This window comes from Fukomys damarensis, unplaced genomic scaffold (genome assembly GCF_012274545.1).
Source record: "Fukomys damarensis isolate Sample0158 unplaced genomic scaffold, DMR_v1.0_HiC HiC_scaffold_38, whole genome shotgun sequence".
NCBI classification, from domain to species: Eukaryota; Metazoa; Chordata; class Mammalia; order Rodentia; family Bathyergidae; genus Fukomys; species Fukomys damarensis.
In genome coordinates this window covers 56586186-56607891 of record NW_022900950.1, presented here as the reverse complement: position 1 = coordinate 56607891, position 21706 = coordinate 56586186, and positions in this window count along the sequence as shown.

Sequence of the window (21706 nt, the reverse complement as noted above, 5' to 3'; positions counted from 1 at the left end):
GGTCATTTTTATTTGCCCCACAAAGTAGCAAATGCCTATAACTATCCAGAGTTATGAGGACACAGTCAAATTTTTTTCATTTGAAAATGACTAAGAGTTATAATTCATTTAATTTTTAGGCCCTTTAAAGTTTGTGGCATGGTGTTAATATAATTTTCTCATTCCATTTTCAAACTAATCACCCAAAGTAAAGAATATGTGTTTTACCAATAAAGGAAAAAATGATCCTCACTGGAAAACAAAGGACATAAGGCTGAAAATAAAATATATGCTAAGAAGAGATGTATGAAACAATAAAACTGACATGAGTCATGTAGCCATGTGGACCAACTTGCACAATGTGATTTCCATGAGGGGAGAGTACAACTACAGGACAGAGTCTGAGTATGTAAGCAAACTGTAAAATTACTTGATAGAGGATAAGTCAATGGGAGATATGCCCATGTGCCAATTGAAGCAATCAATGTAAAACTCAAGTCAACTTTGAAAATCTAATTCTAGCATTGAATTAATAATGCTGTAGGGGAAATTAAAATTTCAGCTTTATGTTCAAGTCCATCAGGGTCTCAGTGAAGAAGTAGGTGTTAAATGCTGGTCTGGAAATTGTTAGAAAGGATTTTTTTTGATCCCTAGGCCTGCAAAAGCACCTTATGAAAGCAGCTCAGCAAATACTTAATTACATCTTCACATGTTCATAAGACTATGATAAAATCAATATTGTCCTCATAGAAAGAAGACTTTTCCTGGAAACTGATGTCTACATTTTCTCATCTTTTAATTTAAAAATAAACATATTTTATATATGAATGCAGAATAGCAAATGCTTGAATATTTTTATATCTCCAGTACTGTGAAAAAAATTTATATGCGAATACCTTTGATGAAAAGTTTTTAGTCTGTATAACCTAATAGTTAAAAGAAATGATTATTACCTAAAATATCTGCGATTTTTCTTGCAAATATAAGCTAAAAGAGAAAAATAGAGGGCCGGGCATGGTGGCACACTCCTATCATCCCAGAACTCAGGAGGTTGAGGCAGGAGGATCTCTGTGAATTCGAGATCAGCCTGGGCTACATAGTGAGGTCCAGGTCAGTCTCAACTTCCTAGTGAGACCCTGTATCAAGAGAGAGAGAGAGAGAGAGAGAGAGAGAGAGAGAGAGAGAGAGAGAGAAAATAGGCTTTATAGGCCTGCATATAGATCGAACAGTATAATTGAGAAATTTAATTAATTAGACATGTGACCTCAGTTCTTTACCCTTAAATAATGTACATTTGCATTAAAAGACAAAGATGTAATAACTCTTATTTTAAAATAAGTGGTGCATTTTCCTACTTTCATAAGAAAAATACCCAATAGTGCAAATAAAGTAATACCCACACCTTTTAAAACTTAATGTTAGTAACACTTAAGCTTAATGTATGGGCTTGAGAGAACATAATGAAAGATGTGACTGACCATCACCTTATTCTTCAAAACATCCCATTTTTGGATAAAATATGCTTCATCCTGAAACAGATTGATATAAAAATTCATGCATGCTATAAAAGAATAAAGACAAATTGTTGTCTAAAACATTAACTTTTTTATATTCACACATTTGGATATTGGTGAAAATAAACACTTAAAGCAATCTAACAATCTGCCCTAAACCTGCACAGTTCTTCTGTATTTTATCAGAACAACAGATGCAACATTAGAGAGTGAATAATCTCCTTTAGAAGATGTATTCAAAAGCCAATTTTGCCAAGTTTTTTATGAATACACGCAATGCTTAAATTGAAATTAAATAAAAATGAATAAATGAAATGAGTAGCAATTTTTAATTTTTAATATTCATCATCTTGTCAACAATATCTGTTTCTGCTAATTGACTACGGCAACTGAAAAAATTCTTTTGAGCCTAAAATACAAAAGCTCACACATCAGCTAAAGTCTGTAAAGAAACTGGTTTTTATTTCCATGGTGTACCTATAACACATTGGAGTAATTGTATTGTAAGAAAAAATCATGATCAGCTGGCACAATCTACTATGGTGTTTTAATTTGTATTTAAATACTTCGCCAGTATTTGATGCTCAAAATTTAACAGGTAATAGGATTGACTATAGGATTAATTTTTCTATCAATTTTGTGGTTCTACATTTTTTTTTTTCATATACCACTGTCCAGAAACCCAGAGAAAGCAGCCTCGGGGATCACAATCAAACTTTTTTCTAAAAATTAAAGAATCCTTTACTCATTTATGTTTCTTAACACCCTGACATTTGGCATCATTAATACAAAACTCCCATGGAGTTCCCAGAATAAGAATGGAATCCAGAATGAAATGGATAGCTATACTCAAGATCCAATTTGCCTTCACTGAGTTCTTAGACAAGATAACTTATCACCACTAATTTATGAGAAAAATCATCTAGTTTATTAAGCACTAAATTCTTTTTACCTACTGCAGACAAAAAAGATTTTCTATTCCATTTCTCTTGTCTTTGATCCTCAGTTTGTGGAAGTATAATTTAAATTCACCCTAAGAAGCAATACAATTTTATACATTTTGAAAAATTCATACAGTCCTGGAACCACCATTCAAATCAAAGTAGTTTATTTTCATCATTCTCAAAAGTTCTTCAAATCCTTTTATATTTCTAACCCCGTCTTCCCATTCCCAACTCCTGGCAAAAAAATGACCCGACTTTTATTCCGATATTTTTAACTTTTTGAGAGTGTCAAATGTCTTATAAATTAAAAGAGATCTATAATCATAAAGAGCATAATTTTTCTGAATCTTTCATTAAGAATTATCATCATGCTTTTAAAATTGATCCATATTAGATCTATCATCTATCTATCTATCTATCTATCTATCTATCTATCTATCTATCTATATATCAGTGTTTTAATATTATTGCTGAAGGATTTTCCCTTGTGCAATTCTCTAAAATTTGTGTGTTCACTGCCCTATTTGGTGAACATATAGGTGCTTTACAGCTTTTGGTGACTAGAAACGAAGATGCTATAAAATTTGCTGAAATATTTTCTTTCCTGAAACTTTGTATTCTTTCACTTTAATGGTTATCTCTGAGTAGATTGCTGAGTTCTATAGTAAGAGTAACTTTAGTTTCATATGTACATAGAAAACTTTTCCAAAGGCACGGTAACAATTTGCTCTTCCTCAGCAAAATAGGTAAACTATTTACACTAAATTCTTGTCAGCATTCAATACCATCTCTCTCTCTCTTTTAAAAGAATTGGGCCATTCAGCAGCCTTTTAAGTGTTGTCTTATTAATTTTCAGTTTTTTTCCTAATGACTAATGCTGATGGCTATATGTACCATTCATATCTTCTCATTTATATCTGTTCAAATATTTTGCCCACTTTTAAGTGGAATAATCCTATTGAGAGTTCTTTATATATTATGATGGGTGAGTGATTTTTATTTCCAGCATTCTATACTGATAGTGGAAGTAAAATTTCTTTTTTTAAGATAATACACAATTTCATAACTATGATATAAAATTTAGGTTTTTATTTAAGTCATTTGACTTCCTCAATTATTTACTATACTATTTAACAAATAAGTAAATTAAATACTTTTGTTTGCATCTCTCTTCTTTTTAACTAGAAATTCCTATGTAATGGCTGGAATAAAGGAAAATCAAATCTGATATCAGTGTAATTCTCAGGAGCGAACATGATTTCTGCCCAACTATCATGATGGCCAGGTTGTCATAATCTACCTATGAGTCACCTCTAGATCCATTTGCTTGTATTCTTGCATGAATTTTAGTTGTTGATTTTATTTCAGTAAAAGGAAGCCTCTCTATAGAGTATCTGTAAGAAGCTTGCTTAACTTTTTCAAGGAGTCTGAATCAAGTTGTATTGTTCACAAAAGAAAGAAATTCCACTTGACATTTTGTTTTTCCTCATGAAGATTTAGTAGAAGGCACATAAAACTTCTCTGAAGTACTACTCAATGATATGATATCTAGAACAAAGTGCTCTTTAGAACACTTAGGAAGAGTAAGATTCTTTGCCTAGTACATAGATATACTTTATTAAACATTCCCACTTCATGTTTTATTACACTTTCCTTTACTGAAATGTTTCAGACAAGAAAGGTACATAGGAAAGATGAGTCAAATTTGGGGTGGATAACTGGGAATAGCCTAATGTCAGTGTTTATGTATTTTCTTTTCTTTTTTATTGGTACTGGGGATTGAACTCAGATCCTTGTGCTTACAGGACAGGTGGCAGAACCACTGAGCTAAATTCCTGGCCCTGTATTTGCTTTTTTTACTTGATCAGAGATTAAAAATTAACAGCAGATATATTCCACACAAATATTTCAAGTGTTCTACTTAGAAATTCACAAATGTTTACTGAATTATCTAATATATTCTAAATGACCAATATTGTAAGCTAACAAGGGATTGGATTTAGCAAGTGGAAATTCATCCAGTAAAATCTATCTGCCCTGAAAATGAAGTGCTTGGACATAAGAAAGTGACTGAGAGCATTTAGGTTTTATGACCAACTTGGAGAAGAGCAAGGTCTAGAAGTTAAAGATGTGGCAGGAGAAATAATGTCTTGGTTCCCTTAAACATCTGTGACACAGTGGAAGGGCATCTGAAGATTTAACTGATCTAAGATTATAGGAAGGTGGGGAGATATTAGACCTATTGTTTCACCCACTTCACACAATACCTCTTATTTAAAAAAATACAAACCTGAAGAGAAAGGAAATGAAACAGAAGATTCATAGTCTTCTAACTAACTTCTTCTCTATATTCTGGTTTTGTTTGTTTGTTTGTTTGTTTTGATACCTGGGATGGAACTCACTACTCTGAGCTTGCAAGGAAGGCAAGGTATCACTAAGCCAATTCCCTGACTCTGGTCTCTATATTCTTGCAAATTTCCTTCTTCAAGGCATTTTGTGATACCTGCTGATAGAATGTTTATCAAATGTTCCATAATGAAATAAAAAACCTATTTAATTATTACATTGATATATAGTAATTAGTTTGATATGCAGCTATGAATTTAGTATTACATGAGGTCACTTTATATATTGGCCCATTTAAGAGTAGTCAAAGATAGCTCCATCTCATCCTGAATTTTCCACCATGGCTTGTCTATCTAAAGATCTGAAATTTTTAGTCAAACATGGCACGAAACAATGAACGGGTCCTATTTTTCATAAGCTCTACTGTTCTTGTTTGCAAATCGAATATTCTTTACAAAATATTTGGGGCCTGTCACTACCAGTGAAAATGAATCCTGGACATTTGAGCTCCTTTTTGTATACTTCTTTCCTCAATATAGAGCTTGTGCATAAGAGAAAGCTTTGCATAACTATGGGAGGACATGTGCATAGTCTCCTGGCTCTAACCTGGTGAAAGCAGAGGAGCCTTCTCTTTCTCAAAGCAACCGCTCCATATATTATTATATTTGTAGCATAGAACTTCAAGCTCACAATCTCTTAGGCAGATAAGGCAGGGTCTAGGAATATGAGCCAGGGTTTATTGTACAGATTCCTGTGTAAAGAAAATATTTAAATTAGTAACTTTTTTTCCCTTACTTCATGTTTCTCTTTTCTTTCCTCACCTATTAAATAGTAATATGTTAGAATCCTCCAGAAGATTAGTATGTCTTCTGGAATGTACTAGATTAAAAACCAAAAAAAATTGCAAATATAAGTCATGGCTTCTACACTTCAAACACTCAAATCAATTGGTAGTTCTAGAGCATTGCACAAGATTATTAGAGAGTGCTCCAGTGCCTATGAAGACATGCAGAGAGGATCAGAGATCACTTTGGAAGAGAATTATAATTTTTAATGAAATAGGATACTGCTGGGTCAATGCCTAAGTGCACAGATGATTGCACTGTTCTCTGCTTCCAACAATGACTTAGAAAACAACATGACATTTTGAAACCTGAGACTATGAATACAATGAAATGTAACTATTACCCCATTATAATCTTAGGGCTTTATAGTGAAGGCTAAACTCTAAAGTTATAATATTTGTGCATTTCACTTTATGGACAGAAATTCATTGCTACACTAAATTATTTTTGTTCATCTACATAAATAAAACCCCCTTCTTGAGAGGTAACTACATGTAACAGCTCATATGCCTTTTGGTACAGAAGTATTTGTATGTATAAATAGGAAAATACTCAGCTAATGTTAACTTCTGTACTAACTTTTCAAAGTTTTCAGAAACATGCTTCAATCTCAATGAAATTGAGCCAAACTGTGTAGTTTATGGCTACAAATGTCAGTGGAAATTTATGGAGTCATAGGACATTGTTTGGGACAATATTTATGTATCAGTCAGATCTGTAGAAAATTCCTATACGCAAACATGACACCAAAGTTGGAAAATAAAATATTTTGGTTCCTATATGCCAACCCAATCTAAGTTAATCATGCTACTGGTAGTAAAATTAGAAGCAATAGTAACAATAACCCATTATTATTATTGTAGATAATTATTGCTTGCATATTTTTCTGTACTAGGTGCTACAAAAATGTATTTATTTTATTTAAGCTTTGCCAAAATTTTATCTCTCATGCTCATGCTTCTCACTGTTCTTCCATATCCCTAACCATCTTCAGAATAGGCTTTCCAAAGAAGAGGAATTAATCCTGTCTCTCCAAAGTGATTTCATATTCACTTGGAAATAATATATGTTTATGCTGCCCAAAGATGAACTTTTCAATACAGCTTCTCTGCATTTCTCTGGATTCTTTGTCAATGAAATGTTGGGATAAAGCAGAGTGCAGTGTTAGTTTTTTATAAACTTTATTGAATGCACAAATGAATAATTACACAATACCGTTAATAAATGTACAAATGAATAATGAAGAAATGATATAATCACTCATTCATATGTTTTCTTGCTATAAAAACTGAACACTTGCTTGCTGCATTTTACATGGAACACTGGTTAGAACTTCTGAAAACTGGATCTTTGGGAGATGATTATGGTTATTATACCTCTAGACACGGATGCAGCATACCTGGGGAGGAACATCTTATCTGTACTGCTATTTTTGTACGTGGAGAGCAATTTTTTGTGGTTATCAGAGTGAAAATTCCATCTGTTACTTGATATATACAGACTCTGTGCAGAAACCACAGACCTTTAAAAATGCTTATTTGTTACCAGAAAATACAGTGCATTTTCAGAACCCTCAAATATCAAGCCAGAGAGATTATAGAAAACTCTATGCCAACAAGAGTCAGTAAAGATTACAAACATTATACACAGGGAAAAACAAAAGCATCCTGACTATCCCTATTGAATAAACTGCCTCATTATTTAGTTTGAAACCCAACTTGGATTTTTTCCCACTATTGTCTCTGCTATAATTTCAAAGTCAAGAAGATAATTGGAGAGTGGGAGAGCTAAAGGCACATATTGTACATTGCATGGCAAATGGAACTGAGGAGGCAGAGGAAAAGCATGAACTAATTTAACTTCTGATTCTTTTTAGAAAAAATAATTGTGATTTATTAAATGAGAGGCAGTTACACACACCTCCAGAATCTCAAAATTTTATGCAGCTGATATGGCATTTTAAGCTATTAAATACAAGTTATGAGCTGTTTCTTCAGAAAGTGACTTTAATCTCTGTTCTTCCTTGTCTGTAGAAAGTGAATATTAAATACCTCTAAGATTTTCAGGAAATACTTTGGACATTATAAATTTTTTAAAGCCGATTGTTTTCTAAATATGCAATGCAGTACATACACTGCTTAATAAACATTTTTGGCTGACTTTTCAGATGTTCTTGATATGCAAATGATGAGTAAAAAAACATTTAAAACAAAAGAATAAATAAAATTATCACATAATGTATTTGAATCTCATATCATTTCCTATTATTTTTCTGTTACTTCTCTTTTTTGTAAAGTATGCCCATGTAGCTTATGAACTTGAATAACCTTGTAAGAGAAAAATCTACTTTCATATGCCCTTACCTTTTTTTTGTGTTGTTTTTCCAAGCAGATTTTTTTACTGGCCCCAAATGCATGCATTGTTGGAATAATATAATACTATCCTAGGGCTAGTCAATTGTAAACAAGTCTGTTCTATAAAAAATTGCTTTAAAATTGCAGTTCAACATCTCAGACTATGAAAAGAAACTGACTGGGCATATATTTTATAAAAAGGAATCTCACTGCATAGTTTTAAATGAGAACTTAGTATTGGATTTAGTAACATGGAATGCTAAATTCTGAACTAATTTCAGATCAAGGTACTAACAAAGATTTTTGTATGATTTTAAAAAGAGAATTCTAGAAAGTCCTTTGAAGAAGTCATATATCAAGAATTCACCGCCAGGGATTCAGCTCAGTGGTGTTGCCGCCTGCCTTGCAAGCTCAAGGTCCTGGGTTCATCCCCAGTATCAAAAAATAAAAAAATAAGTAAAAGCAAGGCTATGGAAATAGCTCAGTGTGAAGGCCCTGGGTTCAGTTCCCAATACAACAAATACACACAAACACACTCCACACACACATGCATGCAGACAAAACCCAAAGAATTCACCAAATGTTTACAGAGCTTGCTTCATTCATATGGGAGTTATATGTTTTTAAGCCTTCTGCCATTTTTCAAAGTTCAAGTAACCACCAAAAAGTAAAATTTAAATAATATCATCTACATATTGCAATTTTATTTATTAAGATACAGATAGTAAATATTTTTTACTTGCTGGACCAACTATAACAACTACTAAACTCTTGCTACTATAATTCACAAGTAGACATAGAAAACAAATTAAATACGCTTGTCTGTGTTGTAATAAAACTTTATTTATAAAACAGGAGGTATCTGTATGTGTCCTGTGAACCATAACTTGCCATTATTCTAAAAAAGAATCATTAAAATTTCAATTATTTCAATGAAAAAATCAAGAATATTCCACAGCTTTATATGAAATAATTGTTTTACTTCAGATATATCCAGAGTATCATAAATTACTCTTTCTTCACATTGTCAATAAATTCAATTTTGAGGTTGATTTTGATTGCCCAATACGGCCATATAAGAAATGCTTATAAAATATGGGATTTTTATTTCTTCCATGCTTTCAATAGTTTATTGCTATTTCAGATTTCTGAATTACTTATGGCTATATTAGAGAACATGTCAGTTTTCACCTACCTTGGAGTGATTTCCTCAGTCAACAAACAACTCAATATAAAACTTTAAGGCCTGAACTCTCTTCATCTTTAACCCCCCCATAAATTATTAAAATATTGGTGAAAGAAAAGAAGCTACTTAAGTAAACATTGTACATAATAAAGGTATAATACTGAGGTTAAGTTGCAAAGTAATCTATGAAAAAAAATTTTGCAGGAAGAAAGCTGCGTGCTTTATGTAGAGTTCTAAGGAATGTTTTAGTTCATATTCCTGTCGGTACACTAACAACAACATGGTGACTTCAGTCTTTCTACAACCTCTCTTCTAATAGTACAAGAAGGTAGAAGCAAAGGGTCCTTTATGTGCATTTTCGCTGCATAAAATCTGTTTAGAACCTTTTACTGGAGTTGGCTGAGAGCTTTCACATGCTTAGTGGGCTTTTGAATTACTGCAACTTGATCTAGTCCTTATGAAGATGTTAAAGTGTTTTCTCCACTTTAATCACCTTGTTGCTGTTTAAAGTATTCATACTTTAGCCACTTAAATTAGCAGAAACCCATTTCCTTCTTTCACTAAGAATAGCCAAATAGATCTATTAAAACTTTACAGGTGTTAAAAAAAAAAAAAAAGACAATGTAGCCTTTAGCTTGAATTGGAAAGGTTCTCTTTTCACCACTGATTTAAACTTTTCTTCTCACTACATCTCATTTACCTTGTATGCTGCTGGCAAACAAAGAAATATTGGAGAACATTTCATGCGTTCATTTATGTTGCAGCACTTTCTGTATCCATCCATGACATACACTCTAGAATGTTAAATCTACTTGGCATTAGGCAGTACATGCCTTGATGATTAATTACAAGTCTAATAGAAAAGATAAACAACCCACTGCAATTGTAGAACAGTAAGCATACATTTCCTTTAATCATGGAGAAATTACTAAATCTTATTCATCACAGGTGTGTAGGTTTACGTTATCAGCATCTGCTGTGCTCATATGAAGTTATTATTTTCATTCTACAGTACCAATGGGTGTTTATGGAAATAACTGTACACTATACAATTTTGATTGCACAGAGAGAAAAATAGTTATTTGGAGTGCAATTTGGACTGCAATATTTCTTTTTCGTTGCCTCTCATTTGGCTGCTTATCATACTCAGATATTATCATCAGTATGCCATACATAAACTTACATTCATCATTAGTACTTAGGCTTATTAACTAAACAGCAATTATATTGTCATAGTAGGGTTATGGGAAAGCACGCAGCTCTGTGCTGCAATGTTTCCTTCCTCACAGCACAATATATTTTTTTGTTGTTAACACTCATAATGTAAATAATCAGTCTAAAGCTATACAAGGCATCATTGTTAGAAAAGGGAGTACTTAATGAATATGGCCATTTATAGCCATTCTTCTATAAATTTTAGTAACTCAGCATTTTCTAACACAAAGTTTATATCACACAAAATACACAGAATATTTAATGTAATATGCAATTATACTAATCAAGTTCTGATATTAAAGCCCAATGGGGCCCGGGATTTAGCTCAGCGGTTCCGTGGCCTGCCTTGCAAGCGCAAGGACCCGAGCTCAATCCCCGGTATCAAAACAAAACAAAACAAACAAACAAACAAAACAATAAATATGCAAAAGCAAAAAGAAGATTACTTGAACCCAATCTCTCATAAAAAAAAATTACCGTGCCCACTAAAATAGTATACGATTTCTTTCAGAAGAAGGCAACTGGGTACATACCGGGGTGGCCCTCATTTTCCCAGGAGAAACGTCTCCAGACAGGGCACAGGTCAGCTTCCACTAGAACAAACACAATCACCTTCTTTAACATCCCCTCGTCACTTCAAGTTTGTGGACCACATGATGGTCCTTTGGTATGGCAAGCATTCTCTTGAAAATTCGCAGAAAGAGAAGCTCATTCTTCTATTTTTCCTAATCCCTTAAAAGAAGTCAGTGGAATATTTGTGCTCACATCCACATGGTTAATTTGGTGGACAGGTCTTAGTGGTCCGTGTGTGAAGTTCACTGATAGCCTGCAATCATAGGGAGTTTGCTAAAGAGTAATGCTTAAGGCTCATAAGCTGGTAGTATTAAAAGTATCTGAATTTTCCTATTTTTTTTCAAGGACAGAAAAAAAAATGACAGCCTGGAAGATATTTTATATAAGGGATGTAAAACTAGTAAAAAATGCACTCCTCTAATCTGATAGAAATCTAACCATCAAATTGTTGAAAATATGTCAACCTGGAGAGAGAAATACCTTTTCCTTGAGAGTTTAAAAAAATTAACACCAGCTGCTACTATACCTGTAAATAGTAGGTTGCAATATTTGAAGGAATGAAAGTCACATTACATACTTTTGTCTAAATTAACCCAGTTTATTGACATATTGTAATTCCACTTTAAGTTGCATATATTAAGAGAAATTTTGTATTCACTACGTAATAGCTTCATAAAACAACATGATGTAACTAAAGTTGGGACAGAAATTAGATCTTGCCAATAAGAAACCCCAGGCTCTGTGCTCAGGCTTCAGGCAATAATTCCATCAGAGTCTGAATGATCTGCTTCACCTTAGTCTGCACCAGTCTTGCTTGGTGTAAATTAGGGTCATCACTTTTGTCCTTTGCCTTCTCAGAAGTGATAAGAATCTAAGTTCAGACCTTAAATAAATCCTAGATGTCTTTAAAGAAAGAAAACAGTTCTATGTAAAAATAATAATGACCTTGTAATTTCTCTTCTTATATTTAAAAATTAGAATGCAACCTTGCATCTTATTTTTATAATGTGTCACTGCTGTGTGGTCCAGATGTTGGGTTGACATTCCCACTATTAGCAAGAAGTGATTCATTCCCTATGTGTGATATTACAATTCTCAGTCTATTTACTCTTTTAAGGCTTCAGAAATCTTGCTGATTTTTCACACTTTTTGAATATGGAAAATCATATACATGAAAAGTAAAAGTATCCTTTTTTTTTAGAAGAAACTTCGAATACTGAGTCTAAGTATGCATTTTGAAGAATGACTTTTTCTTGATTTTTAGGTTGATTTTTCACTCAGCTTTCAATTAATATAATTTAAATTTTATTTTAAAAGTTATTTGAAAGGAAAAAAACAATCTAGAGTGCTTGTATTGTTGAGTGTTGTACTTTTTCCCCCAAACAAATATGTAGTTTTGCTTTATTTTTATGAAAAAATTTGGTTCTTAAATATCTTAGAATGAATTTTAATTATATTTTTCTGCCTTGAAAACAACCCATAAGGTATTTAAATAGCAATACATAAAATAAATGAGAATTAATTACTATGTGGGAGGTAGTGACTTCTAAGAGGAAAATGTGGATTGAAAAGCAGAATTTTTGACTCTAGATATGTACATATTGCTAAATGACATGTTGTACATATTCCTAATTGACTTATTATAATGTACATAAAATTATAATGTACTTTATTATGTACATATTGCTAATTGACTTAATTGTTCTTAACTTGTGGGTTAGTATTATAATTATTTCCATTTTATAGATGAGGAAACTGAGGTAGAAGATAGTTAAGTAACTTGCTAGAGCTATGCAGCTTGCAATTGTGAGAAAAATAATTCAAACCAAAGCCTCTGACTTCAAAGTTCTTATTCTTACTGACCCACTATAAAGTCTTCTGGAATATGGCCCTGAGAGAATAGAGTAATGGAGAGGCACTTTATCCATGGTAAGAAAATGGAAGAGTGGACACCTGAGGGGTAGGACATGAGAGAGGTTGAGAGAAAACCAAGCAGTGGCATTTGATATATTGTATTTGAGGGACTGTAATGATTGACTTTTATCTCTCCAGAATATGTTAAAATTTAACCCCCCCCATCTGTAAATGTGATATGGTCTTCACTTGAAATCAGACCTTTGTAGATGATCAATTTAAAATGAGGTCATTGGGGTGACCCCAAAACAATATAACTGAGCTCTTGCAAAAAGGGGAAATATGGGCACTGACAGATAGGCACAGGGAGAGTGCTAGCAGGGTGGAGATGGAGAGTAGGTGCTGCATCTGTAAGTAAGTGGATACTAAAAATGGTAGAAAAACCGCATGCAGCTTGTAAAGAAGTAGGAAATAGATTTTCCCTTACCATCCTCAGAAGTGATAACTTTGCCGGTACCTTCCTTGATCCAGGCCTTCAGCTTCCAGATTAAGGAGACAATATATATCTGATTTTTAAAGCATTCTGGAGGATATTTTGTTACAGAAGCCTAGAAAATTTATATAGGGACCTAAATTCAACCAATAGAATGGGTTAAATTTTTCAGTTTTACGTGTGAGTACAAGTTCACGGGAGAAGCCTAGGCTTGACATGATTGAGTAAAATTTATATGTAATAAAACTTAAGAAAATGCTTCTGCATTAAAAAAAAGAGGCAAGCAGATCTACACTTTCTTTTGTGAGATTCTAAATTTGTTTACAGAATGACCTGTATGTGTATTGTTTCAATACTAAAGAATCCTTTTTTATACTTTCCCAGTTGGTTACTAGGCTAATTTCATCCTAGCTCATGTTTCTGTCACTTACCACACTCTGAAAAGCCAACATGAAAATAAACCCACAAATATTTAATATGTAGGTATAACAGACTAAAATGTGTTGAACTTAACAATGTGCCAAGATTGATATTCTGCACATTACTCAATAATATTGTTTTAATAATATAGTATTTCTTTGAAGCAGTTATTTTGCAGCTAATAGTCAAATACATGTGACAAAATTTTAATAAATGTTATGTCAGACACATGGTAGGTTTTCAATACATTTTTTCTTGCCCCACTCATAGTGGATTATTCATCATAAAACTATTAATATTATAAAGAATGTGTCAAAAGAAAGTCATAGTAAGTATGTCTATCTTCTACTAGATTAAACAAAATAAGTGTGTATGTGTTTGAGTGTATATGTTTATGTATCAACTTTCCTCATTGTTAATTTTGGATAATAAAAAAAGAAATTAGTTTATTATAAAGATATTTCACAGCTCGAGAAACCAGTGGGAGACCTATGGAATGAAATAATGCTAGTCATGGAAGAGGTCTCAACTGACAAGACTTGAAGATTTATCTGAAAAACTACCCATGTTTACCAACCAGCAGGTGCCATGGTTTTGCTGCTGCCACCGCTGCATATGAAGCTTGATCCTATACAGTTCACTATTGCTACTCACCATGAGCAAGTCAGACCAATGGTCACATTTTTCTGGTGTCAGCTTCTGTGTCAAAGTCAGCACCCGTGTCACACATTTGAAGAAATGAGACGGTGTGTGCTCTGTCACACACCATCTGAGGGAGTAGGAATCTTATGTGTTAGGCTCTTACCCCCAGCAGGATCACTGGAGTAAAGTACAACCAAATACACAAAGGAGATTCAGGTACTGCACAGCCATATCCAGCACACTTTTGTAGAGGTGATGTCTTTATATCCTAACACTCTATCACATGCAGCAAACATAGTAGGGATTTAATTTTATAAAATGAGATAATAAAGAACATGAAAAATAATAACATCAATAAAGTGAAATTCACCTTTTTTCTTCATTCATATTTTAAATAAGGCTCATAATTTTGAAACCATGCCATATTTATAGTTGGACCTGAAAGTTGGGCCTCATCATAAGGTCAGTGGCTTGGTTCTATTTAAACTAATATCAGATTGTTACTTAGCTTGAGATGTATGTTGAAAATGCAAATATTTTATTCATTTAATACATCATTAGGGTAAATGTATTAGAAATATGTGATTCCCTAGCCCCTGTAGCAATTATTTCTTATTTGAATTCAGTTGTTGGAGAGATAAAGCTGAAGCAAAATCTGTGTAACATCATTCACTTGGGATTGAAAGTCACTAATAAATAGATCTGGAACAATTCTTTGCCCACACACTCTAAGAACTAACCAGTTAGCATAGCATCCCACTCATGGTCTCTGAAAATGCTTCATTCACTATTTAGCATACATTTATTGAGGAACATTCTATGCACACTGTTGAAGCTGAGGATATAGCCTATATCTAAAAGATAAAAATAAAATGCCATCAATTTTCTACCTTAAAGGGTGAAAAGTGGATAAATTCTACTTTCAAACAAGTGCTTTTGAAATTCTAAAATGTAGAGTTAATCAGGATGCTATTTTTTGCCTAAATTGTCATGCATGTTTTTATGTCACTCCAGATATAATTGTCAAGTACTGTTTTTTTGTCTCATCACACTTTGCCATATCCTTTCTTTGGCCTTTCCTTCCATATGCTTGTCTCTATCCTGCCTGTGGTTTTTCTATTTCTGTATTCTTTAACAACAAAAAATGATGATACTACTTTGCCTGCAGTGCACTAAACTGAATAAGGAAATGGTATCCATCAAGTTTATCTCTTGGCACCATCCTTGCTGGTAATATATAGCACGCTACTAATTTTCAGGTGAATAAAATGCCCTTGCCATCTGACTATAGATATATGGTGATAATCTATCCTTTCATATGTGTTTTTCACTGCTTTTTAGAACTTTCAAACTACAGTACCACTAAAAATAGAGAAATTGCAATCCATCCTTTGTCTACCTGTCTTTCAAAAGAGGTTAGAACATTAATCTACTGGCCCACAGGCCCATTAGTTTAAGGCTGCCCTCTTCTGGTCTGTACTTTTGCATGGTCAACAATTCGGAGAGAATAAAATAGACTCACTATTCTGCTTGAAGTAAGAGGCCATCCGTGCAAACTGCATCTGAACTTCCATGAAGTTGACTACCATGATAGCATCTGAACTCAGAGACAGGCCAAGGGGAGGTCAAGGACAAATGCCACTGTATGTTTTGGTGGAGCAGCTAGTAAAGACTTTGTCTGACAGTACACATCCAGCCGATGACTGATTTTGTCAACCTCTCCTCTGCTAGCTAATTAATTTTGGAGGTGCGGTTGTATAACAAGTTTGGCAGAATGACGAGTTCAGGAACAGTTACCATCTTTTATGGTAGTTTTCAAATCCTGGAAAACTAAAAATTCAATCCAACAAAGATAGCACTGGAGACATCAGACTTAGGGATTCACAGATATTTGTCATCTACTATTTAAAGTATTTTCATTATTTTTCTTTACCTGCACTGTGAAGACCAGAGATGCTCTATCATTATCAGCACTTCAGTGTGTGTGGAGAGAGGTGAGAGTGCGATGTAATGCAAAATTCTTGGTGTCTGAGTCCTCCGTACCATCAGATTTGATCTAAACGCTGACTCACCGCATGGCATTTTCAGAGCTTCAATGCTTTTAGGAGCTGGACAGGTGAGAAGAACCAGGCAGACACTATGCCAAACTGGTCAACGTATGCTCACCTGTAGGAGGCAGCAGTTACTCCGCATCATGGGTGAATTTAAAGGCCTGGTGACAGCCCAGTGATGGTTTATCAAAGGTAAAACAGAAGCCAAGATATTTATGTAAAATTTTCCAATTTAAAATTTGAACAAAATATTTTAAATGTTAAAGTTTTCTTCTTATTTTTGAAAATGTTGGCAAATAATTTTAAATATTTTAAATGTGAGAACCAAAACACATGCACAGGCCAGATTCTTAATTACGGAGTTTAAATATATTGATTCCTTCTTGTTTAAGAGAGACAGAGGTGTCTAGGATTACTGTTTTTGCTCTTTGTGTAGATGGGGGTAGGTATAAAAATTTCAACCGAGTCCTTTAAATGAATGAATATATGTGCCTTCACTTATTACCTCTGAAAGTTCAAGCAAAGAGTATCCTAGGACACTACAGGGTGTATAAAGTTGATAATTTCATCATCCCTTAGGGTCTTTGTCACCATCTAGAGAACCAGTTCCTGTAAAACCAAGAAAATAAAAAATAAAAAAGAAGGGTGCTTTTTGTTTTGTTTTGTTTTGTTTTTGTTTTTGTACTAGGGAGCAAACTCAGGACCTTGTGTTTGTGAGGAAGGCACATGATGCCACTGAGCTAAATCCTGGCCCAGAAGCGTACTGTTTTGAGAACATATGTTAAGACTAAGCTCATCTTAGAGAGGTTTATAAAAATTGCCTGTTTTAAACTCAGTTCGACTAAAGAATATTCATAGTCAAGACATAACTTTCACTCAGTTAAACAAATTCAGCATTTATATGTATATTGTTTCCCTTGAATTTATGATTTAGACAAAGGCTTATATTAAAAATTGATAAACATTTCACTCTCTGACCAACTGAACAATATTTTCATGTGGTCCAAGTAAATTTCTGTTTATTAAAAATTTAGAATTCCTAAATAATTTTATAATCAAACATCTCTTATTTGCATGTCATAACATCAAATTTCTGGATGTTTCTCTGTAGTAATATTAAAAATAATAACTATATGATTTGTATTAGAAAATAATACTGACTCTTCTTTTCTGACAGGTTTTAATAATATCAGCTTGCAATAAACCAAGAAAAGGGGAAATGTGATGGTAAAGATGACAACCACAACACATTCAAAAGCAGTCTTATGAATAGGTACTTAAATCTCATTAACTTTCTCTCTTATTTTTGACTCTGAATTGTATTTTCTAGAAGTCTGTCCACTATCATGAGCATAATTAAGACATCTGTTGAATATAAACCAAATACTGTATTTTCCAGGAGATTTGTTGTGCAGAATAACTGATACAGAGGAGAACTCATTGATTTCAGACAAACAATTTCAGCTCTTTCTGAAATCTAAAAGCCACGCGAGAAGGATCTCTTGCATGTAACATGACTCCTAAATTGTCTAATCATTAAGATACTCATACCAAACAAATTTTAATGTCTTCACTGAATGTATACACATATGAAAATTTCCCAATATGATCTTTACTAAATACCCACTAAGTCATTTTTCATTTATTACAGATGCTAACTTTAGAATTACTGACCAAATAACTAGACATATATGTCCATATATGTGGTTGCTATTGCTAATAATTAAAACTTTAGGGAAAATACTACCTTAAAATGTACTTCAGCTTAAATTTTCATTTATAGAAGATAAAGAATGGTTAAAGAATTATAATATTACACTCTCACTAAATTTTCCTCCTAAAAACTGAAAATTCCAAATTAAACCATTTGTGCTCCATTTTTCTCTAGATTTTCATCACTGCTGCTATTCTGATTGTTTTTAAACTTGACCCTATAGTGGAATCCCCTGGAAGGCTTTAAAAAATAGTAATCATTTGGCTCGTGATCTAAGACTGTGATTTAATTTGTTTGGGATGTGTTTTGGGTTCTGCAACATTTTTAAGACTTGTGGAAGACTCCAAATGCTGACAAGTTTGTGAACCACTGTGTTAGTTTAATGTTGTGGTTCCTTTAATTGATATTTTCTGAGTATTGACTTTCTTCCTTAATACCTATATCTCAGAAAATATGAATTACACAATGTTATTTTTAAGAGTCAAGCTCTTCTGAAGGATCATGGTCAACGGAGTTTCATAAAAGTAAAAGTAAAAAGGAAGTACCTATAGAACAAACAACCACATGTAAGTGTATATGTATGATTCTGAGTATGACTCCAAAGAAATACTGCATGTTCCAATAAGTTCAAAGCCATAAGTTTCTCTTCCTCCCAGATGAAGACTTCAGCTCATCTACATTATTGTAAGTATCAAACACTAATTCCCCAGACAATTAAGCATGATATTTTCAGAGAATGTAGACAATAGTTCTATAAAAATATACAGTATTTATGAGAACATTTCACGTAATGGCATTTAATTTACATAGCTTCATACAAAGGGTAATAATTGTACTGGGGCTTAATGTACTGAGAACAATATTATAGCAATCCTATACAAGAAACAAAATGTTGAAAGAACCAGCTTCATGTGCAGTGTAAGGTAATTGAATTTTTGTGTGTGTGTTCTTATGTGGTTGGTAAAAATATAATTCTTTTGGTTATTGTTATTTCAATATAAGAATAAGTACTTGTGAATGTCATGTTACAACTGTCTCTTTTTTCTTCTACATAGCTTGAAACTCGGTAAGGACACAGCTGCTAACAAAGGAAGTGCTGGATATTTATTCATCATCTGCCACAATTTCATTTCCACTTGAACCAGATAAATTATGAGGGGTATTTTAACAGCCTATACTTCAAACTAGTAATCAGAATGCTTACAGTTCAGCACAAAAATGTGTTACATGGAAAAGTCTTTCAAAGTAACTACTATTAGATTCAAACTTTAAACTCCAGGAAGCATATGTACATTTATTTACACATTTTAAATTTGGAAAAAAGCATTTGAGAAGAATAGTGTTATTCTATTGCTATATTTGACACTGACTTTCTTACCAGATTGACTTATATACTCTGTGGTTTTTCAAGGGACCTACTTTTGGGAGTTTTCATTCATTTATAAATGTAAATTTTAGCATATCAGCTAAGCTTATACATTATTTGTAGAAATCACATAATGATACATTAGTAAATTATTAACATTTTAAATAGTGGTAAATATGTGTAATCAGATACTTGAAAAATGTTGGTCATGTGTTAGTCATAGAAGAACCTGAGAGGTCATCTGATCCATTTCTTTATACATTAATATATTTAACCATTAATTCAACAATATTTTTATAGAGTATTTATCGATAAATGTGTATGTAGTAACTGAAAATTAGAGAAATGAGATGCCTCAACCAAAGCCAGTTCCAGGGAAAAACTGGAGTAAAATGTTACAGTAGTTGGGCTCTAATACAAGGGTCTGTTCACCTCCTGAAGCTGCAAATGCTTTCTTCCAAATTTAGAGTTCTGCCTGCCACTGATTCATTTGCGGTTAGATCAACTTCCCTAATCTGTCCCTCTAACGTGTTATTATGAACTCTAACAGATCTGTAAAAGCTGAAGTAATTTTAAAGTTAATATCCCTATACCCACCACCTACTTTCTTCCATTAACACTTGGTACATTGCTTTATTACATATCTATTCATCTATTATATCTCTGTTAATCTATTACTTAAGTACAGTTTAAATTATACACATTAGTATATATCATCCAAAATCCTTCAGCATACATATCACAGAGTCTAACATTTGTTGCCTAGAATGAAATATCCGAAAGTAAAATGTACATTTGCTGAGTTTTAGAAAATACAAACCCTGTATATCATGCCTGTCAAGATACCACACGTTATTATCATTGTTATAGAGCAGAGGTAACCATCTGTGGATATCAGACCAAATCTGGTCCTCCAACAACACTGAAGAATAAACTGCAATTGAAACACAGGTACATATTCATTTACATATTGTCCATGGCTGCTTTTGGGCTAAAATGGTAGCACTGAGTATGTGCAGCAGGGATTATCAAACACATAGAGCCTAAAATTTTAGAATATGCCCCTTTAAAGAAAAAGTCTGCTACATGGAGCTCTCTAAAATCTTTTAATGATTCTTTCTCATCCTCCTCAAGATTTTTTCCTGGCCAATCCTCCAGCTCAAGAAATTCATGTCAAAAGAATCATAATGTGTATCTTCTTTTCGGGCCAGGGATTTAGCTCAGTGGTTCTGCCACTTGCTCCACAGTGCAAGGTCCAGAGTTCAATGCCCTGTACCCCCAAAATAATGTATAACCTCTTTTGTATAATATTTCTATCACTTTGTTGCATTCACTTTGTTCAACACTTATGTAGTTTATTTCTTTTACTATTGAGTGCTATTACCATATATGAATATACCACAGTTTTCTTTCCTCATGGATAACATCTGATATTTTTTTCAATTTTTGAACTGCTATACAGAAAACTGTCATGAACATCCTTAGGTACATTTTCATTGTGCAGGTAAATACATATGGGTTGAATTGCTAGTTTATAGGATGTGTGTGTGTGTGTGTGTGTGTGTGTGGTTTATACGATATATAACCTATATAATTTATAGGATATATATAATTATATACAGAGTATAATTATAGACAGAGTATATGTGATAGATGTAATTTCATGAGATATAGTCTACATAATTTTATGAGAAAATTCCTGGCTGATTTTCAAGATGATAATGAAATTAACCTTCTTACTCACAATGTATGAGATCTAATTGCTCCATTTTCTTGAACACATTGGTGGTGTCACTTTCTTGTTTTGGTGTTGCAGTGAGGATAGAGGCATCTCAGGCGGCTTTAATTTGGATTTCCCTAATTACTGGAGCTATTGAAGGACTTCTTCCCTGAAATCTTAAGTGATGTCCCGAAATAAAAGGAAACATTTTCCTTTCTACATATTTCATATGTATCATTACTATAAAATGGATTATATACCTTGGATTATAAAATTTGGATCAAAAAGTACACCTTAAATATTTTATTATGCAGGTCAAATCAAAGCTTAGATACATAGTTTGTTAATGATTCATTTTTTCACTAATTTGTTCATTTTTTCATTCATGAAACTAATTTTATGGATATCTTTCTATTTGATTTTCTTATTTTTGTTATTCTAGGATCTGAGATTATTTTGGCAAGTAAAGCAGAAAATATTCATGCAATTC